Here is a 6697-nt window from a genome sequence, read left to right on the forward strand (position 1 = left end):
GTAAAAATAGATCTCTAATCACTCACATTATTGCTGAGCACAGAGCGCACCAGGGAACTGTGTTTCCAGAACCCCAGTCTTATTTAATGTTTTACAGATTCATGCACACCCCCCACATGTCAAAGGCATGGCAGTGGCTGACACAGAGCTGAGATGCTTGAACGTGGTTGCTTTCCAGGGGCTGTTTTCATGAGAAACTCAGTCATCAGTGGCTCTCATTGTTCTTGTGCAACTCTGACAAGGAATTTCCTCCACAATTATGTGGCTAGAGTTATGCCAGTGAAATTCAAATAACAGCTGAAGACAAGATGGAATGAGAATGGCCAAAGGTATGACAAACAGTTACACTCGCCACATATTGTGACTTGAGGAATGGCTTTGGCAGATGATGGCACGTTAAGATTTCTGTGTCCTCTGGCAGGATTCCAGCATGATGCGTCTGTGACAGCTGACACTTCCAGCTGCCCTTTTATCTGAGACTCCTGGCTTCGCTGGTCTGAAATTAAAACCCTTCTTTTGCCTGTTATGGACATGGATGTTCTGGAACATCTTGGGGCTCACTTAGGGTGCTCCAATGAACGTGGTCTAAACAATGGAATGGGGAGCTATCTTCTCCTTCCAACAAGAATGAAGGGAAGGAGCATCTTGGGGCATCTTGGGGATGTCACCAAGGACCCCCAGGTCTTCCCACGTTCCTACTTTGACATCCTCAGCCTGTTTGTCTTCTCTTAAGCTTTGTCCTCTCAAAGTACAAGACATAAAACCTCATAAAAACTTTATAAAATTGTGTCCAGGTACAGGGAGGTGTCTTATTTTGGGTTCCCTGAAAGGCAGAGCCTGATATTTATTTGGGAGCTGATCTAGGAAGCAGAAGTGAGGGACTGGGGACATGAGACAGGGAAGGAAGAAAAGCCAATATTAAGGTGTGTCATCGAGCTGCTGCTGTGGGCATGTGGGGCTATGTTCTGTGGGATCTATGCAAGGTACACAGAGTACGGTCAGGACTGTCTACTGGAAGACAAGGCTCCTGGAGTCTTCATCCACTGCTCCTGTTCTGCAGTGGCTGGGAGAAGCCACATAGAAGAAGACTCAAAGGCACAAATGTTAGGAAGCTCAGTGTGTGGGATGCCATCAGCTCCATGTGAGTGTGAGCTTGCTCAATGCCCACCAGCTTGGTGGAAGGCCCGAGATTAAGGCTCAGTATTATGTGCTGTCTCAACATCAGGAACTGAGAGGGCAAGTCTCCCTCCACCAACTCTGCTTCCATGTGTGAGTTCCCCTAGCCCAACCACCTCCTTATCACAGGACCAGCCTCTGCTCCTGCTCATCCCTGAGTACTGGCTTTGGGTTCCTACCAGACCACAGAATTATTCAAACAAGCTCATACTCTCCGGTGGGAAGCAGGGGACACCTCACCATCTCGATACCACAAGCCTGCCTCCTACAGCCTGCTCGCTCACTCCGTTCCTGAGTGCAGCCCCCGTGTGCCTTCTTCCCTGGGGCATGAGTGTATATGGCTAATAGACTGCTGCCCGTCTCAGCTGTCCAGGGCCAGGTGTCATGTGTTCAGACATCCCCGTAACCTGGGGGCAGTCATCCCTCCCTCCCCAACAGAGTGAAGAGGAGGTGTTCAAACAACTATAGCTAAGAAGTGCCACGTGGCTGGGGCTGAAACCAACATGGGCTGAGGGATGAGATGCCAGGAGCCAAAACACCTGCTACCATAAGGCAAATGGGCAGCGTTTCCTTTATTGCCTGTCTTTCTTTCTTTCTTTCTTTTTTTTTAAGTAGACTCCATGTGGAGCCCAACGCGGGGCTTGAACTCATGACTCTGAGATCAAGACCTGAGTTGAGATGAAGTCGGATGCTAACCTGACTGAGCCTAGGTGGCCTGTTTGTCTTTTTATCAGGGTTGAGAATCATTCCCAGAAGCCCCCAGCAGGTGCCCCCCATGTCTGACTGGAAATAACTGGGTCACTTGTCTACCTCTGAGCCAGTCACCAGCAAATGGCAATGGTGTTATGGTGACCGACTGGGGACTGGTCACACTTGGTTGCCAGTGGCCGGGATAGGGCCCACTCTCCATGAGCACATTTTCCCTCAATGCTTCCGTGAAATCAGAGTTTTATTAGAAGGAAACAAGGGAGGACCGGCTGCCGGGCAGGCAGCCAGCAGTGTTTATTCCTCACATAATAGAGGAACCATTCGAGGGCTTAGTGCCAACAGTAGTGACCTCTCTACCATGTTTTCACTCTGGTGACAGTACAGAAAAGAGAATGGAGGGGGGCAAGAGATTGGGGCAGGCCAACCCATTAAGGGGCAACTGCCTGAACTGAGGACAGTGACGGTAACCAATGGCCAATAGTGTGGGATATTCACCATACCCAAGGGGGCGGAAAATCCCAGGGGTCGCCATTACCTTGGTTCTTGACCTTCAGTGTTCTCAGCAATCACCTAGGCCCCTTTCCTGGGATTAGGATTCCCAAGTTCTGGGCTGAGGCCCAAGAATGTGCAGTTTTAGCTCACAGTCCCCAAGTGATTCTGAAGCAGGTGGTTGGTACCCACATGTTGAGTATCACTCCCCTAGGGAGTTAAACACCCTGGACGGAGTTACTGCAAACACAGTAGCACTCCTGTAGGGGTAGAAGGCAGGCTTAACCTTCCTGAAGTTTGTCCAGCCCCTCCTGCACAATCCAACACTGCAGACCAGGGGTCCAGGCCCCTGAGCCGGCGTGTTGGGGATCTCCATCAGCACAGGCTTCCTGGTCCCAACGGCAAACCTCTTAGTCAAGCTGGAGCACCCTCATGTTGCCCAGGTGCCCCCCATGTAGCCAGTGACCTTCATCTCTCGGTCCACCTGATGCTTGGGCCTGACTTTCATCTATTGCATTGTTTTTGTCCTGCCTTCCTATTGAACCGCTTCTTGGCTGACTTGGCCAGAGCTGAACATCTCCTATGCACGAGCCACCTCCTGCCTTCATTCTATAAGTATTTATTGAGCAGCCATGTGCCAGGCATTGTGCTAGGCCCTGGGGATCCAAACAGTTGGGCAGAGTGTCCCTACTCATGACACTTATATGACACGAGTCATGCAGGAAACAGATACAGAGTCTAACGGGTTGAAGTGTGCCCCCCTCATATTATGTCCAAGTCCTGCCTCCTGATACCTGTGAGTGTGATCTTATTTGGAAAGAAGGTCTTTGCAGATATAAATAAGTTACAGATCTCAAGATGAGACCTTCCTGGATTTAGGATGAGCCCTGAATCCAATGACTGATGTCTTTATAAGAGCGAGGAGAGGGAGGTTCGAGACATAGAGACAGATGGAGCAAGATAAGGCGAACACAGAGGTGATCCAGCTGCAAGTCAAGGAATAGCTGGATCCACCAGAGGCTGGAGGAGGGAGGAAGCAGTGTCCCCTGGAGCCTTAGGAGGGAGTGTGGCCCCATTGACACCTTGATTTAGAATTTCTGGCCTCTGGAATGTGAGAGAATACATTTCTGCTGTGTAAGACACGCGGTTTGTAGACTTTGTTAGGACAGCCCTAGGAAACTAATATATGCAGGGAATCAGGTCATCATGAGAGTGGAGAAGGAAACGAAAGCAGGGGAAGATGATGGTGAGAGCCGGAAGTGAAGGGGGGCTCCTCAAGGCAGAGTGACCAGGAACACACTGGGCCTTGCTTCTTCTCCTGGTCTCTTCATATTTGTCTCACCCTTGTGCATCCTCAGACCTTGCTCCATGATCTTACCTCACACTCCTCTGAAGACGGCAGCTCATGAGGGCCTACCCTTGTGGGTGGGTGCAGGGGTCACAAACTCAAATGAGGGCTTGGTGGAGGGCAACGTGGAGGGCAGTTGCCCGGCCCTCACCCAGCAGCTGAGGCTCTGCACCAGCCGACTGTCACCACATGGGTGAAAGCCCGCACCTGCCAGATCTTCCAGTTTCTCAGGAGAAGCCAGGGATCTGATAGAAGCCTCCAAAGTTTGTTTCGCATTTGTTTAAGAAAATTGAGGTGAAGTTGACAGAGCATACAATTAAACCATTTTAAAGTGGAGAAGTCAATGGCATTTAGTCCATTCCCAGTGTTGTATGATCACCCCCTCTATCTAGTTCCAAAGCATTTTTATCATCTGAAAAGGAAACTCTGTGCTCATTAAGTAGTCACATTTCCCCCCACCCCAGCCCCTGGTGGCCATCAATCTGCATTCCATCTCTATGGATTTACCTCTTCTGGGTCCTTCATATAAATGGAATCATACACTTGATTCCAAATGTCTACAATAATCAACAACATCAAAAGACACGACATGAACCAAATAAACTGGTCCTTGGACGTTCGGTTTCTGACCTCTAGCTTGGCCATTGACAGGTAGCCCCTCATATCAAACTGAGGGGGTCATTTGGAAACTGTCTCTGTGGCCAGTTAGGATGCTGATGACACCAGGTTGGGTGGGGAGGTGACTGGGAAGGCCTGCCCTGGGCGAGTGGTTTTGGTGGCCGTGTTCAGATTCCAGTGTTGTCCCCAAGAGGAGTCACAGCTGTGACCACTGGGGGTTAGAAAGGATGCTTCCCTCTCCTCCGTGGTCTAGTCTTCATGGGCTACTCGATGCGAGAGACAGCTCCCAAATGGCATCCAAACAGGAGGAGAGTAGAAGGAACGTGGTGCTGGCGCGGGATTCAGATCTCATAGTCGCATGGTCCATGTGTTCAAGAGTTCCCCTTTACAGCCTGGAATTCTGCTTTGGAGAGCAAAATGTATACTGGTTGGTTGTTTTCCCCCAGGGGAAGTGAGGTCATACTCTTCCTTTCAGTTTAAAGCAAGGAAAAAATTAGACGTTAGTGTTGGAAGGCTGTGTTCATTCTCTCCCAGAGTGGTTCATTCCTTTAGTGATTGGTTATTGAGCACCTGCCAGGTATCCGGTGGGATGAAGACACATTGCCTGTCAGCCCACAGATTTATTACAGGGTGACAGATAAAAAAAACAGTGTTGCCAAGTGTCAGCAAGAAACAACGGGGGTAAAAATAGGAAGAGAGATTCTACTGGGAAGAGGGGGCAGGGAAGCATAAAAGATTTCATTCATGTCTTCTCAGGTCCTGGGATGGGTTTCTTCACAGAAGCTGGGGCGGCAGTGCTGGGGAGGGAAGGTTGGAGTGGAGGGCAGGAGTGAATGGGGACTGAACCCATTTGCTCAGCTCATGCAGCTTGGCACACAGACTTCTGCCCCAAGGGGTGCTTTTTCCTAATTCCCTTGCCCTAGGAGGCCACTTTGTAATCTGCACAAAGGCTCTGGATACCCCGGGCCCCTGGCTCTGCACAGCTCTGGTCTTTAGTTTGTACTTTGGGCTTCAGTTTTGCCTTTGTTGTTGCTTTGGGAATATAGATATGTACAGGAATGGGATTTATTATTGTTGTAAATAATCCTTCTCTGGCCAGCTTGTTAAAAATGATTCCTTCTCTTCTGGCTGGAGCGGGCTAGGTGTAGTGGTGTCTAAGGCGGTGAAGGACACACTGACTCACCGAGGTTCTTTTCCAACTTCTGATTCAATGAGTTAGGTTTTCTTCGAGCCCATGAGTCATTTTCCCTGCTCGGTGACTTGCATGACAGGGCAGTGAGATAACCAAGAACTCAGGGAGCCAACTGGTAGGTTTTATAAAAGCTTGTAAAGAAAAGTAGATTTTTCAAAGACCGGAGGGAAATCCACAAGTGTGGAAAAGGCAGTCATCTAAGAATACAGTTCCCGAAACAAGGAAAAACAGCTTGCAACCCTCATGTAATTTGTCGCCTTCTCACATTTCACTTTTGTTGAAGAACGAGGTCTGACATCAGCAGCAGGATTTGCTGGCTCAGAAACACTGTGGGGGCCTTTGCCGGCAGCCATGGCCTTCGGGCTCAGCCAATCGCACCACGCAGGCGACGCTTTGTCCACTGGGGTTCGAGCGATCCCCCTGCCCTCTTAGCTCCTCTGAGTTCCTGGCCGGCACTGTCACTGTAAGACTGACCTAGAATAATAGTGCCATTTTCGTCTTAGCGTCATCAGAATGTAAAGGCGCATCATGTGAGAAATTACGTGTGTGCAAGAACTTGGGGATCTGGGTGTCATTAAATGTGTGTCAGGACAGTGGAGAAAACAGATGTTGTCTCTTGTTTCCTTTTCAGCTTCGTGTTGAACAGTGAAAAAGCTGTCGGGTGTCAAAAATGGGAACGGTAAAATTATCAGAAGACTGTCTGTCCTCCCCGTCTCAGGCTGCGCTCTCCCGGACATTATCCTTTTATCAGGGTTTGGTAACTCTCAAAGAAGAATTATTTTGTGGGTGGCATTTCGCATGGGTCCGTTGAAAGGCTATTTGTCTGAAATACAAATATGCCGTGATCTTTGTGTGTGCTGGGGGATGAGGGGACTGTCATGTCAGAGACTGGAGAGATTGTTTAATTATGACGGTTCACGAGCCTGGCCCTGGGCTATTTGTTTGGCACCATGAAGAGAAGGAAATGACAGAATGAACTTGTGGTCTGTTCTAGCTATCCATTGCTGTGTACCAAAGCACTCAAAACATACGGGCTTAAAACGGTAGCCATTTTTTTTTTTTTTTAAGATTTTATTTATTCATTTGAGAGAGAATGAGATAGAGAGAGCATGAGAGGGGGGAGGGTCAGAGGGAGAAGCAGACTCCCTGCCGAGCAGGGAGCCCGA

This window comes from Mirounga angustirostris, unplaced genomic scaffold, assembly GCF_029215605.1.
Source record: "Mirounga angustirostris isolate CCGP_5_RB_7025 unplaced genomic scaffold, mMirAng1.0.hap1 SCAF_7, whole genome shotgun sequence".
NCBI lineage: Eukaryota > Metazoa > Chordata > Mammalia > Carnivora > Phocidae > Mirounga > Mirounga angustirostris.